Genomic DNA, 21,704 nt, shown 5'->3' with positions numbered 1-21,704 from the left:
AATGGCAACAAGAAGCCTACACGAGGTGGGAAGGAAGGGAAAGGCCAGGAATTAGGCTGCCTGGCCAAGGGGAAAATCCAAAATAAATGTCAACATCTGGACTTTGTTTCGACCAGGGACAACTAGCCCTTATTTAAGAAAAGTGAGTTTTCACCCTCCCTGCCCACCCCATCTCACCCTCCCCTCCACCACCAAATTAGCACCTTGCTTTCCTCCATGACTGCCTCCTGTCACCCTTCCAGGAATCTGGTCTGCCCAGGCGTGCTCTTCAGTACTGGAGGTTGTCCTTCATCCCTAGCTCCCTGTTTGCTCTCTAGGCACTGTGCGAATGCTTGAGGAATGAACAAAAGTTGAGGAGGTGCCATCACAACAGCAAACTCTTAGCACTTCCTAACTTGCCAGACTTACAAATACTAACTCATTTAATCCTCCTTCACACAGACACTGCTCCTTCATCCTTTTTGAGGATGAGGAAAGTGAAGCACAGACAGGCTACAGGACCAGCTCTGGGTGACATAAGCCAAGCAATCCGGTTCTGGAGTGAAACGCTCCTAGGGTGTGTCACTGTTGCACTTACTTTAAATAAAAATATAATTCTTTAGAACAAAATGATCTCCTTGACCCCCCCAAAAGAAAATAAATGTACCAGTGTGAATGGTGAAAAAAGCTGCTCAAATACTAAAAGTAATAGGGCTTTATAGAAATTTCTAAGACAATATGAAAAAAAATGTATTGGTGACAGCCTTGAAATAGCCCAGTTGTGTTCTCTACTAGGAAAAACCTGAAGATTTGCTGTTGGTGCTTTTTTATTAGATTTTTTTTAAATCTTTTTAGTGTCAAGACTCTAAATTTTGAAATGCTATTTAAAATGTCTGAATAAATTACTTGCATTGTCATCATTGATTTGCATACTTTAATGGTATCTACAAAAATACAGTTATCAATATAGCTGTGAAATATTTCAGGATACTTAAGTCAATAGCATGAGATAGCAAACAGTTTACATCTAATGTCATATTTTTGGACGGTCATATAAGCATATTCATTTCTTTTGTCTAAATTCAGCAACTTTGAGTAAATTCATTATTTTCCTAGAGAAGTTCTTTTTCCTAAGCATAAAGAAATAAACTATCTCTTGATCACTATATCTAAAATGTAATTGAAAAAATATTTCCAGATTTCAAAAAAGTTTTAAATACAGTAAGCTGACTCTTAAGCTTCTCTGACCAAGATCCACAGTAAGAAAAAGATATTCTTTGCAACCCAGTACCAACATAGGTGTACACATATTCACATGTGTATAAAAAACTTGTTTTGCAAAATATTTAACCTTACATGACACATTTTGATATTTTTTGTCTATTCTATTTAATTTTTTAAAAATAGCTGATTTTGAATCACTAAATTGATTTTCTGATCCACTGATGGGTCATTAATGGGCCATGATCTGCAGTTGTCTAGACTAAAGAAGTGGATTCTGGAGTTCACAACGGTCTCTCTTTGATCCTGGTAAAGGCAGGTTACCTGGAGAAGCTTTCTGGTCATCAGGAGGGTAGGCCCACGAAATACTATCACCGCAGGCAGCCAGGAAAGGCACCAAGTCAGTGTGGAGTGCGCTCACCCCATTTCCTCCCGACAGTGGCCTCCTGATTAATTACTTTGCAAATTACTCATTAAAACTTGGCTTTGCAAAGTTAGCCCTTGGTCCACTTATTGCTGCCAGATTTCCTGTTTATACTGAACTCAGTGTGTTAGGTTATTGTCCCCACTGGAGACTGCTTTAGACAGGGAAAAAGGTGAATCAAGCGAGAAACCAGACACCCAGCATCATTTCATGGTGCACCCCAGCAAAGAATTAGTGCACACTAAGTAACTGAATGTGAAGCCTCGGAGCCCTCTGCAGACACCACCTGAGTGAAATAATTCTTTAACAAATGGTCCAGCAGTAAAGCGGTCTCAGGATGAGACCTAAGCTGACAGGCATGGTGAAGCATTCTTGCGAGTACACTGACACACATTTTGTCCTTGCATTCGTATTTCTGCCCCAAATCATGTGGATATAGATACCTGCTTGCATTAAATTGGCTACTGCAGGCACACATATTATCTTAATTTTAGAGTTAAGAAAAGTTGCAATTAAAAGCCAACTCAATTTTTATTTTTTCCTATCGTTTTTCTATTTCATTTTTCTCTGCTCTAATATTTGTTATTTCCTTCTTTCTGCTAAATTTAGGCTCCTTTTTCTAGCTCCTTGAGGTATAAAGTTAGGTTATTTAAGATCTTTCTCCTTTTTTAATGCCAACATTTATTGCACTGTACTCCCCTCTTCTGTTTTTGCTGCATCCCATAAGTTTGGGTATTTTTTGTTTTTATTTTAATTTGTCTTGAGGTATTTTCTAGTGTCGTCTTTGATTTTCTTCTTTGATCTAACAGTTGTTCAAGAGTATGTAGTTTAATTTCCATGTACTTGTGAATTTTCCAGTTAGTTTTTGAAAAGATAAGCAACACTAACAAACTCCTCGACAGACTAAGATAAAAAGAAGACTCAAATTAAATGAGAGATGAAAGAGGAGTCATTACAACTGACGCCACAGAAATAAGAAGGATCGTAAGAGGCTACTATGAACAACAGACTGGATAACCTAGAGATGGATTAATTCCTAGAAATATACAATCTACGACCAAATCATCAGTAAACAGAAAGCCTTAACAGGCTTACAGTTAGTATAGAGACTGAATCAGTAACCAAGATCTCCCAAAAAAGAAAAGCTCAGAACCACACAGCTTCATGGTGAATCCTACCCATTAAAGAAGAATTAGTGCCAATCCTTCTCAAACTCTTCCAAAAATGGAAGTGGAGTGAACACTTCCAAACATCTTCCAGTATTCACCTGACATCAAAACTAGACAAAGAAACAAGAAAAGAAAAAACTACAGCCAGTATCTCTGATGAATATACGGGTAAAATTCCTCATCAAAATACTAGCAAACCAAAGCTAATAGCAAATCAGAAGGATCATACACCACAACCAAGTGAGATTTATCCCTAGGATGGAAGGGTATTTCAATATGTGAAAATCAGTTAATGTGATATACCATATTAACAGAATGAAAGATAAAAATCACACACACAGTCATCTCAATAAACACAGAAAAAGCATCTGACAAAGTCCAACACCTTTTCACGCTAAAAATTCTAAACAAACTAGAAATAACATAATAAAACCAGTTATGAAAAACCCACAGCCCACATTATACTTAACGATAAAAAACTGAAAGCTTTGCCTCTAAGATCAAACTAAGAAGCTTCTTCACAGCAAAGGAAACAATCACCAGAATAAAATGGCAACTTACGGAATGAAAGAAAATATTTGCAAACCATACATCTGGCAATGAGTTAATCTCCAAAATATGTAAGGAACTCTTACAACTCTTTAAAAATGGGCTAAGGATTTAAAGAGACATTTTTCCAAAGAAGATATACAGATAGCAAAGAGATATATGAAAAATGTTCAATGTCACTAATTACCAGGGTAATGCAAATCCAAACCACAATGAGACATCACTTCACACCTATCAGGATGGTTATTATCCAAAAAAAAAAAAACCAAAAAAAACCCCAAGTGACAACAATAAGTATTGTCAAGGATGTGGAGAAATCTGTGGCATTCTGTTGGTGGGAATGCAAAATGGTAAAACTGCTATAGAAAACAGTATGGAGCTTTCTCAAAAAATTAAAAATAAAACTACCATTTGATCCAGCAATCTTATTTCTGAGTATTTATCCAGAATAAATGAAATCAGAATCCTGAAGAGATATTAGCACTTCCATGTTCATTGCATAACTACTCACAATAGCCAAATGTGGAAACAACCCAAGTATCCACTGACAGATGAATGGATAAAGAAAATGCAGTAGATGCTAACAACAGAATACTATTCACCTTTAAAAAAGAAGGGAATTCTGCAATGTGAGGCAACATGAACGGACCTTGAGGACTTGATGCTAAGGAAAATAAGCCAGTCACAGAAAGATAAACACTGCATGATTCTACTCATATGCAGTGTCTAAAATAGTCAAACTGCGAGAGTGGAATGGTGGTTGCCAAGGGCTGAGGGCAGAAAAAATGGGAATAACTAATCAACAAGCATGGAGTTTCAGTTAAACAAGGTAAGTTCTAGAGATTTTCTGTACAACATCATACCTATAGTCCACAATACTGTATTGCACACTTAAAATTTTGTTAAAAGGGTAGCTCTCATGGTAAGTGCTCTTTCCAGAGTTAAAAAAAAAAATTAGAGCTGCAATCAGCAAAATTTTTTTCTGGGCAGGATGCCATGCAAATGAGCCAGTTTCTCTGTCTCCCTTCCCCATAACACCCCTAGGAGGATTACAGACCAAACTTTTGGCTTATCATGTAGTCTAGAGGTCACCCATTGTATTGCTCAGCTTTACCGCAGATGAAGTATAGATTCTCAGCTGATGCCAAACAGCCTTTTCTAAACTACCACAAGGTCAAGTATACGATGAGGGTGGTTCCTGACCTGGGTTCATTTGCTGTAGCCATTAAGCCATGAACCAGTACTAAGAGGTACCAAGCTCTGGTCCTATGTCATACCTAACCCACCAGGGAAACTTGACCTTCCTTATGTCTAACAAAATCAGCCCTAGTTCACTCCATTTCCTCTTGGCTGGTTCTCTAAGAAAACAACTTTGAACCTCACACAATCGAGTACTTAGCTTTCCATAGTTCAGTCAGTTCATTGTTTCTCTTACATTCATCTCCACTATTCAACGGCCCCGAGCTATTTAAAGACTGGAATTTTGTCTTGCATTTTTCTTGTATGATCTCCACCTCCCTCAGGCAGTGGCACCTACCTGGCACCTCTGGTCTGACCAGCCAATTTCTGGGCCTGCTGGTGGGTGCTAGTGGAGAAGAGAGCAGAGTCTCGGATGGGAGCAGGTTCTGAGAGTGTGGCCGGGGAAACTGACACTCTCCTAGAATTAGCTGTCAGCATAAAAGTTGTCTTTGATCCATCGTAAAATCTGAGCAAGCAGTTGTCAGCAACACTGTAATACCAAGTTTATGCTCCAGACCACAGTGTGCTTGTGGGAAAGTGCCTAATAAAGATTATTTAAAAGAGATTATGAGGCTATGGGCCTTTAAAATTATTTCTAGTTAATGGTAAATTATTTTGCACCAGGTAATTTCTAAGTACCTTACAATATATATGTAAGTTTAAACAGAAAACCAACTTTACAGCACTCAAAAGCCTTGTAATCCTCATGGTGGTGTTCTGAGACATGTTTTCCTACACAGGAAATCACACTGGGTATCTTCCTTTCAGATAATGAGGATAGAAGTATTTACTTGTCACATAGGTTCAAAATGCAACCCACTTCTGTGGGCTGGAAAGTTACTATATACATACTACATACAGGGAAGCCTTTCCTGTGCCTTATGTCTCAAAACATGGTTAACTAGTATAAAAATAGAATACATATTTTATTATATATATTTACACTAATGGTAAATCTGGTGAATCATTTAATTTTCTATTTTCTAACATGCAAATGTAAATAAAATTTCTTCATTACTGAGAAGACAATAAACTAAACAAATATAGTATATTTGCGGGTGGAGAATAAATCTTACATTTTTCCTAATGCCTGGATTTATCAACTTATTATATTTCTAATTACAGAGCAGGCTTAGGTGGGAATGTTTTAGGCTGGAATGCAAAATTAGTGAGAAGATATCATTTCCTGGTTAGAGTCCGAGCATTTCCTAAAGTATCATTAATCTTTTTTTTTCTATCAAGACATAAAACGCAGATGTCTTTTAGTTTAATGATACTAGTTTCCAGGTAATCAAGTGAGAAATGCAGAAACATGGCCCAAAGTTGAGAAGCAGTGTCATCTAATTAATTATATCTTTCTTAGGTAATTTCCAGAATCGTTAGAATGCTACTTAAACATACATAATCATTCTCTGAGATTCCTCTTCCTCTCACCGCAGATTTCATTAAGACATTATAATCAAAAGTCACATTGAAAAAGACACACGCACCCCAATGTTCAAAGCAGCACTATTTACAATAGCCAAGACACGGAAACAACCCAAATGTCTATCAACAGATGACTGGATAAGGAAGACATGGAAACTATTTTATATATATATATACTCATCCATAAAAAAAGAATAAAATAATGCCATTTGCAGCAACGTGGATGGACCTGGAGCTCATCATTCTAAGTGAAGTAAGCCAGCAAAAGAAAGAAAAATGCCATATGATATCACTTATATATGGAATCTAAAAAAAAAAGGATACAAACGAACTATGTATTATTTATAAGTTAGATTACTGATTTGAATATGCATAAGCATATTTGATTGTCCTTTATAATTGGATTACTGCATTCTGTTGACTCTTATTTTGTGGTTGGCTTTATTCCTTTGATAACTATGTAAGTTTAAAAAGCTAAAGATCTAAACTGTTCTTAGAAACAATGAACAGTACATATATGTAAATTTTTAAAATTTTGTCTGAGCTGATTGTTGTTTGTTTGTTTTTATTTTGGGGGGAGGTAATTAGGTTTATTTGTTTATTTTTTTAACAGAGGTACTGGGGATTGAACCAGGACCTCATGCATGCTAGGCACATGCTCTACCACTGAGCTATACCCTCCCTCTACATATATGTAAGTTTTAAAAATATATGCAGTGTATTGTGTATATATATTTACATGCTATATATTATACATGTGCAGTCAAACTGTATCAATTTTACCTAATAAAACTGAAAACTGAAAAAAAAAAGAATCATTAGAAGATACCACTATCCATAATTTGAAACTCTGAAGATGCTTTCAGGCATCTTTGTAAAAAAAAAAAAGGCTATATTGAAAAAAAGCTTTTTCAAAAAATACTATTAACAAAGAAAATTGGAAAAATTATAAAAATACATAAAAAGTACTGCTATCTACTTTTTTTTAATGTTCAGGTAGTTGATATAAAGACATTTTCTAAAGTTTTTATTCAGTGCATACTGATATAATATACACCAATATTTTCATGTGATTTATGGTTTTTTTAATTTATAAAATAAATTCAACAATAAAAATTTTAATAATAAATTTAACAACTATCATAATAAATACACAATAAAATATTAACTTAATGTTAATTATAGTAAAATTTTATTATAAGTATAAAAATACATTTCAAAATTATGTTTATATATACATGAAAACTATTTCAAAAACATGTTAAATATAACAAACGAATTTTTTGTTCAATAAATAAGTATTACCAAAAAAAGTCACATGTGATAAAATTATCATCCCAAATCAGTAGAGGAAATAAAGTCAACTTAGGTCTCTAAGTGCCTTTCCCTGAACAATATAATAATAATAATAATAATAGTAGTAGTAGTAGTAGTAATAATAGTAATGATGGAGGAGTCACATAACTTATGTTCTTGCTCTGACCTATGGATTTGTCACTTTATCTAAGTAGCTGACCTAGATTACTCAGGCTCCCACCTGGACCGGCTAAATGTCATTGTGATGAGGCTCCGATTTTCAAATCTAAATGCAAAGGGATGATTTATAACCATCCTGTGAACTTTATTAGCGGAGAAAAGCCAACTAAATGCTTCTGGTCCAGCATGATTGGGGACCTAAATTATCTGGTTTCCACCTGCAGAGTAATCAGTTTTGTTGATCAGCTGCCACATCTGCAGGTGACTGGAATCTGTGAGGAAGAAAGACTGTAAACAACTCTAGTCTGGAACTGAAAAGGAAAAAAAGAAAGAAAGAAAGAAAGAAATGCTGCTCTAGAACAAAGGGAGAAGTTGCTGTGGTAACCAGACTTCTCTCTGTAACTGAAATTGGTTTCCATCTAGTTCCACAGCCTCCAACTATGCTCCTTACAGCCACTGCCACCACATCTTTACAGAAGTTCCAAGGAAGGAAGCTGTTGATGTTTGCATCTACAGTCTAAATGCAACTACTTGCAATGCTGAAAAAAGCATTGTGAAATAAATAAATGTCGGAAGAGATATAATGAAATATGGAGATACTGTCTAAATTTCACAAAAGAATTAATTGACTGAAAATAAATAAAAATTACTTTTTTGATTGTTAAGCATGTACTAGGAAAGATTCTTTTTGTAGGGATATAGATACAGACACCAAGTCACCGAGCCATTTAATGTGTGGCCGATAACTTAAATCTGGGAGAAACACAACTCTAAATATATTCAAATCTCTCCCTACTTCCTAGAAAGTTATATTTACAGGCATAGTGATGTAAGCTCTTCAAAATTCTCATTTTATTTCATTTTATTTCCCCGTAGGTCCTTATTATTTGCATTATTTTATCATTTGTGTTACCTACGTTACACTGTATACAACATAAATTAAGCCAAAATTTTTGGTAAAGGGACAATTAGTAGACTGACTTCAGATGAAGCTAAATAAGGGGCTTTGTACATACAGTTTCTAAAGAGAAAGGTATGTTTTAGAATTTTGCCGATGTCATTATAATGAACTGGAAGCCATTCTTTAATCCACACTCACTTTGAGAACAGTTAAAACTAGTAAGACTCATGACCCTGAACTAAGTGTTGTCAATCCTAACTCTCTTACTATTTTTAGAAGAATAGAACTTTTAAAGTGCTCTTTATTATAGCATAGGAAAGGCATGGAGCCCTCCAGGTAAGCAGAGGAAATGAGTGTACCCTAAACATGCCCACAGGTGTGGGAAGTTACCACAGTGAGCTGTGGAGGAAAAAGGTCCATAAAAATCAGAGGGAATAAGTAAGAAAACACAGACATCCGGGTACCTTAGCTTAACAGACAAATGACCCCACATTCACAGCTTTCCAGCCCCAGAAGGTACATTCCCAGATGGCCCAAGACATCCGGAAAAGGGAAAGTTAATGCAGCACTGTTTCAGAAGACAGTGTCTTCCCTTCAGAAAGATTCCCAACAAAGTGAGCTTAAGTTATCTGAAAAACTAACCTATTTGGAACACATTCCCCTCTAACGATAGATAAATGAGGCTCTGTTGTGCTTGTGAAGTAGTAAGTGACCAATTTTGCAAAAGCCTCCCAACAGTACTAAGCTACTGGTGATGCCAAAGGCAGCACCATCTTTATAAACAGAGGGATCTGTTTGGCACTTAGGCCCTAAAGGTTCATGGTCAACTCTGGGATAAGCAGATTAACATCAGTCAGTCATCACTTTCTTCTGCTTTGGCTGGTTAATCTTCAGTCAAGATCTCCTTTCAGTAAAGTATACCCTCGCATTTAATGGGTGTTCAAGTAAAATAAAGACAACCTTGGAAAGTTTTGCAAATAAGTAAATCCACTTGCAAAAATCCAGAAACTTCACTCAAGTTCACAGAATAAAACTCGTGAGCAGAACTGATAATTCAAAAGATCAGCTGAAGGGAATTTAGCCAATCAGATAGTGTAAAACAAAAGTTACTTAGAGTCTCCCCTTTAAAACAAAGCTGGACCTTTTCTGCAATACTGATAATAATATTGATATAAAGATATTAATAGAGAAACTTTTAAAAATAAAAACTTCATATCTTTATTTCTTTCTCTTGTATGTATACTTAGTCAGTTCATCACATAGTGTGACACAAAAAAGAAACAGTCCTTAAACTCTTAAAGCCTAACTGCATGTGAAAAGGGCTTGATTAGGACTTGACTTCGTTTTGATTCATATTATTTCAGATCAGTCATTTTTAAAAAGGGAAATCTCTTTAATTTATATACATCGTTCAAGTACCCATCCAAAAGATCATGTACTTTTAAATTACTTTAGAACTTAGAATTCTGAAAGTATATTTGGACTTCTAGCTATTTGGGGTTATACCAAAGTTGTAGGAATTTATGCTCACTTGAGCCAAAAGAACAAAGGTCATTCCAAGAGCTGGACAGGCCAATTCTGCCACGCAGCCCAGCATCTTCCCCCAGCCTTCAGATCTTGCTGGGCATGGACAGTATCACCCCCACACACTGTTGAGCCTCATCAGGGCAGCCTCCCTCTGATGCAGAGGTTTCTTGGATTCACTGGGTGCTCAGGAAGGTAAGGGTTTGGGTTTAAAAGGCCCCCAGCCCCAGCAACTGAACCTGGAGGTTTAGAATACCTCAAACTTCTCCCTTTTAGGACAATTTGAACAAAACTCACAGTCAGCAAAGGAGAGGTCTATTTTAAACTGGGAAGAAAAACTAGAACTGTGGTTCTTAGACACTTTTTAGCCTTGGATTCCTCTAAGATCTAAGAACTTGATCAAAGCTATAGACTCTTTCAGGAAAAAAAAGAAAGAAAATAAATAGAAAGGAAAGAATACATGCATGATTGCCCGCGTTTCACACAAAGTTCAAGGAAGAAGTCACTGACGTCCTGAATCACATTCAGAATCCAAATGAAATCAGTAGTGCAACAGCCATTTCGCTGGGTCCCTTGCTAGCTTTGGACTGTGTTTCTCGTTTTCTAATCTGGGGTCCAGCTGGCATTGGCCCCTCGCTAGGTCAGTGGGCATGGGGCACTGTGTTGGGTGGGAGGGGAGAGGGGTGGAGAGGAGGTGGGGTGCGGATCTCACCCTCTCCCTGCCTCATCAACAGTCCTCACACTCAGTCCTGGCTGAGAGCTGGGAAGGCTGTGCCAGCTTTGACCATCTTCTGCTAAATAGGGGTAATTCACACATAATTTCTTTTCAACACTTCCAGGATTCCTTTCTGGGGCTAAGGACACGATCCAACAAAAAATCAAGTTCTACAGTTTCAGCAAAAAATACAATGAAAAGCACATACATACTAGAATGTGTTTGTGTCCAAGGGCTATTTCTGATAAATACCTCAACTGGGTAACAAACATCGAGGAGAAACTGAAAACATTCAAAAGCCACTCATCCAATTTGGCCTGTAAGTGCTGGCAAACGTCATTGTCCAGGAAGGCTTTTAATGTAATTGATAGATGATTAAGACAGGCTGGAGTGGTCCCACAGGGCCTGGATCACAGCTACTGTGGAATAAGCCACTTATACAGCAAGATGGGGAGAAAGTTCAGAAATTAAGTGCGGTGCCGTGACTAAATCAGAATGGCCCTTCTCAGCATCTGTGATGTAACCAGAGGGCAGGAACCCTTTCTTACAGTCCCAACCCACCTAGCTGCAAGAGTGGCCCGAGAGCCAAAGCACCGAATGGCTTCCTTTAAGAAAAAACAAAAACAAAAAAACCCCAAACCCTTTTAAATAGGTAGTGCTGTTTCAGGAAACGTGAACAGCTGTGATGGTCTTAAAGTTTGTTTTTTCAGATACATCATATGTTCTCCCTGAGAGGACAAAAATGTCAGGGTGTTGTCCAATAGGAAAGAAAGTGTGGACGAGAAGTGGCAGTGCTGAAGGAAGACGTGAAGGTGGGGGAGAAAGGATGGACAGGCGAAGCTGGCCAGGGAGAAAAGGAGGCCACAGGTGAGATGGGAAGCCCCATGAAAAAGGCAGGCAGGACCCCCAGGCGGGGCCACTACTTTCCTGCCAGCACCATCCAGTTCCCTGGCCCAGCAGCATTATCTCACTTTTTGCTTCTAAAACGTTTGCTTCTAGGAAAGCAGAACTTACCCCTAAGATTCTACTGGGTCCCTGAGCTAACTCCTGATTGGTCCATTTGTAACACCTCATTTGCATAAAGCTCACTCCTGATTGGTCTATTTCTACAAAGCTCATTCCTAATTAGTCAATTTTGTTACACCTTATTTGCATATGATGTTGCAAAGTCTAGACTGGCAGCCTATAAAAGCCTGTGTAAACCTACAGACAGAGTCCAGAGCTTGGAGTGTTAACTCCTCTAGGCCCACTAGGGTAATAAACCTGAGTTCTCCAACCCTCCGAGTGCTGCTTGGTCTCTCACCCGGACCCAGGTTGCTGTCCCAGCTGAGCTGTAACACTGAGCTGTAACACACTTTGCTGCAACACAGGCACACAGCTGCATGGGGTTTCTTTTTTATTAGGACTTTATTTTTTTTACAGCAGTTTTAGGTTCGCAGCAAAATTGAGGGGAAGGTACAGAGATTTCCCACATTATCCTCTGTCCCCCACACAGGCACAGCCTCCTTCATTATCAACATCCCCCCACCAGAGTGGTACATCTGTTACAACTGGTAAACCTAACTGATACATCATAATCACCCAAAGTCCATCGTTTACATTAAAGTTCACTCTCAGTGTTGTACATTCTGTGGGTTTGGACAAATGTATAATGACATGTATCCATAATTATGGTATTTCTTTTTTTTTTCCTACAGCATTTAACACCATGGCTTATTGGAAATGTACTGCAATATTTGCTTATGATCAAAATGTAAGTTATTTTTTTCTTACTATTTTCTTTTCAAACTGTTATTCTATTGTTTTAGCAAGTTTCATTAATTGATCCTTTCTTCAAAAGTGGAATTGCTTATCTGTGTGTGTTAAATTAAGTTCTGACTAATCTAAATCAAAATCTGTAATTTCTATACTATTATTTTTCATTTGCCTAGTTTTCGATCCAACATCATAGACTTTAAATAACGGTCATTTGTAATAGATTTTTTAACTTGTTAAGGCAAGTTTATCATCATGACTTCTGTTTGTTAAAATTTCAGTTTTGATGTTTTAGATTCTTTATTCTAGGTGACTTAACTATCAAATTAGAAAGCATTTTGTGAGGAAAATGTTTTTATTCATGAGTAATAAGAATCTTCAAGCCGAAGAAGGATGGGAATTCCTGTGTCAACCAGTCAAATGATATTTTTTAATTCAGCAAATAGTTATTACACTCTACTATTTGCAGGTACTTTTCTAGGCTCCAGGACTGAAGAGACAAACAAGGTATGCCTCTCTCAACTCTACTCCCAAAAGAGAGCAATTCAAATGCATAAAGGTTAAAGCTGAAACAGAATGCAAATAAATACCTAGAACAGCTCCAGGAAGGCTGCCCTCTCCCTCACCCTCTGGGACCCATCTGGGGTCTCACTTAGAAGCATCAACAGAAAGAAAGAGCTCCAGGAAGCAAAAACTCACGAGTATTACTGACATTGAGAAATACCTGAAAGCAAAATGTAGGTTGATTCAATTGTTCATTACATTGTTTTTTGGACAATTCAAATGTTTCTGCGTATTATCTCATTTGACTGAATACTCTCTTTTTACATGGGCTTAATCCACGGAGGGGATCAAGAGGTTAAAAGGCCATAAAATCCTGGACTGTAAAATGTTAAGAGACATGTGTCAGTGGTGTGAATAAATCCAAAGACCGTCCTGACCAACATCAAATCTAGGTCAGCACCATAAGCCAGGCAGCAATGCTCTCATTGGGCAGTTTAGGCTACTATTGCTACTTTAATTAGAGTTATGATGTCAGCTTGGAAACCCAAAGGGAGAGCAGCTGTGCTGCAGTGAAAACATTTCTGCAATTTCCATCAACTCAGATAAGCTCCTACATGAATGCAAAAGAGATGTGTGCAAAGTCACAAACTACAAAGAATTGTACACAGAGGGCATGCTCAGAGTTTTCACTGCTAAGGAATTACCCTTCTTAGATTACTGGACTGATCTCTGGCTTGTTTTCAGTATTATTTCTTAACGTGCGTGGTCAGGATTCTAAGTTATAGGACCTTGAAGACGTTATAATCATTAACCAACCACTTAAAGGAAAGTCACAAGGCTGGGCACAGGAACACGCATTTACTTTCCTTAGCTGTGACCCTCAAGCACCTGCCATTCATCACTGACAGTAATGCCTTGACATAGAGAACTATGGTTACCAAAGGGGAAAGGGAGTCGGGGAGGGATAAATTAGGAGTTTGGGATTAGCGGATACAAATTACTATATAAAAACAGATAAACAACAAGGTCCTAATGTGTAGCATGGGGAACTATATTCAGTATCTTGTAATACCCTATAATGAAAAGCAGTATGAAAAAGAATATATAAAACTGAATCACTATGCTGTACACCAGAAACTAACATAACATTGTAAATCAACTATACTTCAATTAAAATTAGAGAGAAATGTCTAACCCCTGGTCCACCTGTCCCATTGCCATCCTCCACCCGCGTCCTCAAAGCAGACACTTGTTAGAACAGGTACACTGTAAACATTCCAGGCCTAGACTTGCCACCACCACCGGTCCTGTTAATTGCCTTCATGTAACTCTCTCCAGTAGCATTCTTCTATGTGACTGTAAATTTGGCTCATCGTATCAATACTGAAGGACAGATGAGAAGAAAAATATGTTTCAAGCTATTTTTAGTAACTCACGTGTAGAAGTCTACCCCTGGGCACACCATCTGCAACACATAATTCACTTTCAAACTTTAATTTTACTCTGAGAAACAACCTTTTACAAAGTTGCCTGTAACTTTCAGGTTTCCTGTCTGTTACTGATAGTCCAAATCCATAGTGAACAATGAATTCCTAAACATATAATTACCTTATGGATTTTAAGATCATAAAGCTAAAGATGTATTTGCTTAAGGGTTCATTTATGTTTCTAGAGACTTAAGCCTCTTCTTTGTCCTGGATGGGTGGTTCTTCTTTTACCTGGGGATCCTCAACGTAGTATACAGTTTCTCACTTTTTTCTTTCTCTCAAGATGAACACTGCACACCTGACCACAGTATCCAACAAAGACTGACTGTGAGCACGCTCGGACCATCTGGCACCACGACTCAGATTTAATTAATGTTTATTGGGTGAGCACCATGTGTCAGCTCCTGGGCTGGGCACTTCTGCACATTTGGCTGCACCTGGACCTAATTCGTTAGTTGACTATTTTTTTTTTAACCCCCCATGTATTTAACCAAGCCTTTTATTTTCTGCATTCTGATATTTTGACATCTTGGAGTCTTGAGGACCCTGGAGGGGGGGACTGCTGCCCCAGGGTGAGCCAATTCCTGGAGATAAACAATTTACCTTCCAGCAAGCCTGCAAACCGACCAATCCAGAGCCCAGACTCCCAACCGTGTCTTTATTGGCTCTCATACCCCGGGCTATTCTCCACCTGCCCCATCACCTCAGGGCCAGGCATCAGCCAATGAAAAACTGCTCCTCTATGTCCCAGAGCCTCTGAAATTCTTCAAACTAGCTAGTTCCAAACCTGCTAACCTTGCCAATCCTGTTCCTTCCAGTGGAAACCACAATAAAGGCTCTCCTCCACATCTCCCCCTCCTCCCCTGCTCCTGCTGCTGCCTGACTGTCGCCACTGCTTCCCCAGGCGGCTCACATAATACCTTGAGGCTCATAATACAGGAGACTGTGAGTATAACCAACTTCTTCCTTTATGACAGTCGGTGCCTGGCCTTACCCGATAAAAAGAAATCCTGAGTACCACTGTTAGCACCCCACACGATCACAGAATCATAGAACTGGCAGCTAAGATAATTGTTTTTTTTTTTAATTCTACCCTTTTTGTTCACTAAAAACAAGTTTTAAGCCTTTGTTTTTGTCATTTGTCTGGCCCATGTTAACAATACTTAATAGAAGTAATTATATGTAAATTCTTTTAGTATATAACCCAAAGATTTAATTAATCATTACTTTTTCCGTGTGAAAGAGCTGGCTGTGGACTATGTGGCAGGTCCCCTCTCAGCACCGCTCCCATGCCACCTGTCTACACCCATACGTAGGGGAGGCAGGAATGACTTTCTGCCCACGGCACTTACCCTCTCCCTGAATAAGCAGACTAAATGAATCTTAGAAGCCCACGAGTGACCTTGGTTTATTACATGTGTCAAAGGTCCCGCATTTCCCTGGACTGGAATCTAGGTGTGTCTTTGCAGGTCCAGCTATGACGTGTTCATAGAACATGGACAATGCTAACTGACTTCAATCCTCAGGACAGCTCCAGAGCTTGAGGCTATGTAAACTCCTCTGCTTTTCCTTCTGCTGGCATCTTCATCCAGCTCCCTGTCCTTGACCTGGAAGTGCATTCTGCTTGACCACCAGGGAGCAATAAGGAAGCAGAGGCACTGGCAGATGGAGGTCTGTCTTGCCCATCAGGGTTTTCTTTTTCCTTTCTTTCTTTTCTTTTTCCTTGGTTTTTGGTTTTGCATTTTGCTTGTCTCTTTTTTTTTTTTTTGGTCAGATGCCAAAATGTAAAGATGGCCTTTTTGGGGAGTTACAAAGCACACTATAAGACAAGGACTTTAAGTAGATATATATTTTCTTGGAGGAGTGTGTGTATATCCAGACAAGCTCACCATCACTAAGTTGCTGTTTCAGAGGAGCCTACTGAAGGATGGGCTATTTGCCATCTGGTACATGCTACATCTATAATCGGACAAATATATGAAACTGAACTAAGTATGAAATTCAAGCAATTAACGATTTTGGATCATACAAAAGAACAAAGATATAAGTTGTTATAAATTCCTTCAGTGGTCAAAGATCAATAAAAGCCACACTGGAATTTCTTCTACCAGAAACTAGTTTTGCAATGCCATGAAATATTTTGGATTGGGCTTTGCAAATAAAATCAAGGACTTAATGCTGGCCTGTATTCCTTTTCTATGTTTGGCCTTTCTGTCAATGTCATAATTTTAAGAATATGTTTCCTAACTATCAGGAGAGTAGTGAGCTGCCTGATGCGTCTCCAAGTCTTCCAAGGGGGATATTCACTCATTCATTCTAAGGTTATTTATTGAGCAGCTTAACCATGTGTCAGTGACTGTTCTAAGTGGTCAGCATATGGTAAAGAACAAGAGAGAAAAAATCCTTGCCCAACTGGAGCTTGGAGTTTAACAAAATGGATGACTATATGAATGAATGAAATCATGCAAGAAGGTAGGCAGGTTAAGAGTTCAGGGAACTAAGTGGGCACAGATTAGCATATTTCATTAAGGTTCATTTTCCCACACATTTTAATATCTCTGAAATCAGACTGTGTCTTAATATTGATGGTATCTTAAAACTGATGACAACTTGGCAATAGTCACAACTGCCATTTCCCTGTATTTGCATAAACTTGGTCACAGCTATTCATTTTGTTATCATATCTACTAAGTTAGAGGCATTGTTGGCACTATACATGTTCTGTTTAATCGCCATTTAAATGGCTTTCAAAAAGATTACACTATGATTTGGCACTTGAAGATGTTACTGTGTATGCACCAATCAAACAGAGCAGTGGGGCATAAATGTTATATCACTAAAGGAAGCATTTGTCCTTGGCAATTCCACATTACCTTGCAGCGCAAAATCCAAATGCTTCACCAGACTGAAGGAAAACACAGAAGATGAATCTGTGTTAGCTGGTAACTAAGATGTAGGCAAAGCATTGCCTATAACACCATAAGCAATGCTACTGAAGGTACCTACTGAAGGTACCAGCAGAGGAAAGTACCAAAAGCCATAGAAGAGACCGAGGAACCTTGCAAGCAATGAGAGGCTAGTGTGACAGATTCACGCAGTGTCATGGCTGACCCCTGTTAGAGTGGCATGTCATAATCTCGTGGGCAGTATTTTCTCTTTCTTCCTGTATAACAAAAATAATGCTATGTCTTACAGCTGATGATATTTTAGATTTGATGAAATGTGGAAATAAAGACAGATTGCTAGCTAATGAGAAGTTCTAAAAACAGAATAGAACGCAGAGTGGAAGTCTTTGACACTGGACAGTTTTAGGTTACTGAGGTATTTGCAGACACCCAGCTTCAGGCAAACTCTACGATGTCAATAACTTGGTATAGCTCAGTAGATACCCAGTCATTTAAAGAAGTCTGCTTTAGTCTTTATCCCCCAAAATGTTTTTGGTACATTTTCCATTCTGGTGCAAGAATGACAATGAGCAGACCTCATGTTCTACTTTCCCGACTTTAATTAGTGCTGCTCCAGTTTCTGGCAGTTTAGAGATATTAGAGGAGAGGTGCCAGGGCTGTATTCTAAACTCAAACCCTACTTACCACTGCTACAGGGATGGAGTGAAATAATTAGACAGGAGAGCCCATTTGAGATCCCAAAGCATTCATACGGGACTTTCAGATTCTTAGCACTAGAGTAACATGAGAAAGGTGCCAACTACAGGGACATGCTTCCAGCAGCATATGGTCACAGCTCAAAATGCATTTCTTTCTTTTTAGCCTGGGTACTGCAAATCATTTTGGAACCAGAGAGAGCTGAAGACTGTACCAAGGGAGAGAATACACACACACCACTAGGAAGAAAAATGATAAAACGGTGGCTGTAGATTATAATAATAGACACATTTTTTAGGCACAGCTTCAAAACTTACTGTCAAAACTGTGACACTAGTTTCTGATACCCTTCAGCCAAGTGACAACTGCCTCAGTGTGAAAGTGACTAATCAAATCCAAAATATGTGTGTGGCCACATCCATCACGAAGACAACAGATAAAAGCATTTCTATATGGTGAATGCATGTCTTCACTAGTGCTGACAACAGGCTGCATACGTGGACTTTGCCTGCTCCTAGGGCTAGAGGTTAATTTCCTTTCTGGTCACTAGTAGAGAATCCAGGGATTCCCTGGACTAACACCACGTTCCCCAGTGATCTGTGTCAGTCTTTCATTTTAAGTAGGCTGGGCTGTGTTAGAAATTCTCTGACAGTTGGTACAGGAGGTTAAGCGTGTCAGTGTGAACTCTGCAGGGTTGCTGCCAACTGGTGGGGTGTATGTATATGTGCAGGCTTAAAATAGACGTAAAATAGACTTGAATGGCCAAGAGGGAGAGACTGCTCCTCAAGTGCCAGTGAGGGAAACACTTGGTAACCTGTCTTCTGGAACCAAGTTATCTGGAAGAGCAAGAAGTTTATATGTCTGGAGATTTCCATCTGATTTCCATCTTGGGGACTGCGGGTGTCGGGGAGGAGTCTGTGGAGTCCCTGATGACACCCTTTAGTGAAGGGAATACGTGCTTGGCATGGGCATTCAGTGCTGGGTCCCCAGAGGGAGACGATACTATATAAAGGGTTCTGATCTAGCCAAGAGATGCAGTGTATGTTGCCGTATTTGGATTTCCTACTACATCATAACACGGGCAACTCTCTCTCAAGAGGGGCTGGGAGACAGCATAGTGTGGTGGAAAAGAGCACGGGCAGAGGGTCAAACACACCCAGATTCAAATCCCACCTCTATCATCTGACATATAATCTTGACAAGATGTAAAACTCTTTAAACCCCCAAATAGTAATAGTACCTCACCAGGGTGACTGAGAATTAAAAGTTATAATATATATAAAACACCTAGTAATATATCTGGCACATAGTGTGTGCTCAATATATTGTGTCCCCATTGACTGTTGAGGTTTCCTTCTCTTTGTGATGTAAATGTTCTTACAGAAGCTATGTGACCTGGTGTGGGGGTAAATCATACAGACCAGAAATCATATCGATGTTCTTGGCTAAGGGTGTCTCCAGGGTACAAAAGTTGGTATTGAGAAGTTGTTTTATGGTATGAATATTCTCGGTAAAAAAGACATAAACTGCGAGAATCCACATGTGTGATCAGAAAAGTATCAGGTGGATTAGAATTTAACAGAATTCAACATTCACTTGTTGAGATCTGTTAATTTCAAGTCCATACGATGTCCACACTACTACCTCGACTGTGAGCCACTTTATGATGGATGTGTTCCTACAAACTTGTGTAAAACTCAACGCGAATTCTATTTCTCTGCATTAGAGGAGATTTTGTAAAGCAAATAATCCCCGAATCCATCTTGTTCTGAAGGCTGAAACTTTCCCTGTTTTCAAGTAGGTATATGTGTCCTGTATTCTTCTCTCCCCACCTCTGACCCTAAGAGCTGGGCCATAACTTCTACTACCTTTCACGTGCTTCTCAGCCCCGTCCCAGCACTGACGGAAAGTCAACTGCAAGCATGCGGCATTAAGAAAATATTCAAGATTTGTCAGAAGTAGTCATTGGCACCTTGGACACGTTGCTTAGGGATCTTTAATCAGAAGGTAAGGCAGACTTAAATTTTTGCAGCCCTTAGGGCATAGATTTTGGTAGCGCCCATTCTCGGGGGAGAGCGCGCGGGGACGTTGAGTACCTGCTGCAAAAGTCACAATATGGGGGCTTTAGATGCCCTGTCTCCGGAGAGTCCTCTCCCCAAGGGGGATTCCCAGGGAGGAACTTCCTCAGGGAAGAGCCTGCGTCAGGAATGCCTCTCGGGTCGGAAAGTGGCATGGGTTCCTGCATGCCCATATTCAGGTCACGGACGTCCCCGGCAAGGGTGACCTGCCTCTCTCTAAAGGGGCGGGCCTCGGGGACCCTCGAGTCTCAGCATCAAACTTTCTTCTGGAACAAAACCTCTTTCAAACCACATGGAGGCAGGAGGATGGAGGATGGGGGTGCCGCCAGCTGCTGCCGGGAGACAGCCCTCCTCCCCGAGCCGGCTTCCCTCAGCCCCCACCCTCTTCCTCACAGGGAAAGCGGCCCAGACAGCGCAGCCCCGCCCAGCCCCACCCACCCCGCGCCCCAGCCCACCGCCCGGCCGCTGGAGCCCAGAGCTTCACAAAGCCACTTCCCGGCGCTGCGACGCCCGGGGCAAGGGGGCGAGCGCGGCTGGGTACCTTTAGGGAGAGGTCAAGACACCGGCGCCTGAGGAGACCCGCAGCATCGCCTGGACGCCGCCGCCGCCGCCACCGCCGCCGCTGGAGGCTACTCCGCTGCGCTGAGAGCGGGAGCCGGTGGGGACCTGGCGCCGCTGCTGCCGCCGCCTGCGCCGCTCTCGCTCCCAGCGCCGCGCTCCGTTCGCTGCGCCCCGTTCGCTGCGCCCGGGCTCCGCTGCCCGGCGACCGCCACTGTCAAGCGGAGCCCCGCCCCCTGCGCGCCAGGCGAGCCGCGGCCCCCGGGACGCGCCGCCGCCCGGATTGGCTGCGGAGCCGCTGGCTCCGCCCCCGCCGCCGCCGCGCCCCTCCCGCGCTGGTGGCGCGCGCCGCGACCGGCTCCCTCCAGGGGCGCCGCGGAGGGTGGGGTCCCTGGCTGGGCGAGGCTTCCTGCGGGTACCGCGCGCGGAGACTCCGCTCCTGGGCTCTGCAGTTTCTCCTTGGCCCGCCCAGAAACAGACGACCAAGAGGAACAGAAAAAGAGAAAACGTTTTCTCTAGGACCCTTCGCCGGGAAGGCAGCCGCTGCTGCAGTTCTCGTGTGAAATCTTAATAATATAAAGACATTTGTTAGGGAAGCCGAGAAAGGGCTACCTAGGATGGAGTACTGGAATTACAGCTAGAAGGGTTTTTTGGTTTTGTTTTTGCTGTTTTTTTTTTTTTAATCTGAAGGTGCCCTCACACACTGCCCAAACTTACTCATTTTATGAGGAAACAACCCAGTTCGACAACCTGTCCAAGGTCACAGAGCAAGGAAATTGATTCTGTACTTTGTTACTAAATTAAAGCTGCTTCAGCTTTTATTTCTCAGTCATGCAAAGAGATGCGTTCTAATTGAAGCTAGATACACAGTGTAACAAAAAAATTAATTAAGAATCTGTAGCGACAGAAAGTAGATTAGTGGTTGCTAGGGGGTGGGGATGTGGGGGGATGCTGAATGACTGCTAAGATGTAGGGGTTTCTTTTGGGGGTGATGAGACTGTTCCTCAATTTGTTAGTGGTGATGGATGCACAATTCTGAATATACTAAAAAACCGCTGAATTGCACATTTTGAGGCAACTTTGTGGTACAGGTTT

General features: G+C 40.4%; 1 protein-coding gene across 1 annotated transcript in view; it reads right to left on the bottom strand.

Annotated features, from left to right (window-relative positions):
• FRY (FRY microtubule binding protein) overlaps positions 1–20,759 on the bottom strand; it is a 361,526-nt gene extending 340,767 nt beyond the window's left edge. The window contains exon 1 of the mRNA XM_074378020.1: positions 20,593–20,759. The gene's annotated coding sequence lies outside the window, so the exon portion shown is untranslated. The remainder of the gene's footprint in view (positions 1–20,592) is intronic.
• Positions 20,760–21,704: the final 945 nt, after the last annotated feature.

The sequence above is a fragment of the Camelus bactrianus genome, chromosome 14 (assembly GCF_048773025.1).
Source record: "Camelus bactrianus isolate YW-2024 breed Bactrian camel chromosome 14, ASM4877302v1, whole genome shotgun sequence".
In the NCBI taxonomy this organism is placed as follows: Eukaryota; Metazoa; Chordata; class Mammalia; order Artiodactyla; family Camelidae; genus Camelus; species Camelus bactrianus.
This window is presented reverse-complemented; position numbering and strand designations above follow the sequence as displayed.